Below are 493 nucleotides of genomic sequence, written 5' to 3' on the forward strand. Positions count from 1 at the left end.
ATGATATGATGGTGAGTATGAAAGTAAGCTAGCATGTGTTACTTCCTTTACGAGTCAGTCAGTTACAGATTGCTCCTCGTTGATGCCTCCTCACTTTATTGATATGTTATTATTGTTATGCCTTACATGCTCAGTAGAATATTCGTACTGACGTCTTTTCTTCGGACGCTGTGTTCATGCCCACAGGTAGACAGGGAGGCGATCCAGACTCGTAGGAGCTAGCAGCTGATTAGAGAGCACTCCATTTTCCGGAGGTGCCACAGATTATTCTTTTGGTACATATTTGTATACTCATATTCTGGGCATGACGGGGTCCTATCCCGTCCACATGTCTAGTAGTCCATTAGAGGCTCGTAGATACGCAGTGTGGATAGTATGGTCCCATGGCTTCTATGTGTATGCATGTATATATTATTTTGATAGCCGAGGGGCTTATGTTTATAAAAGTTAATGTATTTCAGAAAATGACAGCTTTATATGATTACGAGTATAT

This window comes from Lycium ferocissimum, chromosome 3 (genome assembly GCF_029784015.1).
Source record: "Lycium ferocissimum isolate CSIRO_LF1 chromosome 3, AGI_CSIRO_Lferr_CH_V1, whole genome shotgun sequence".
Taxonomy (NCBI): Eukaryota; Viridiplantae; Streptophyta; class Magnoliopsida; order Solanales; family Solanaceae; genus Lycium; species Lycium ferocissimum.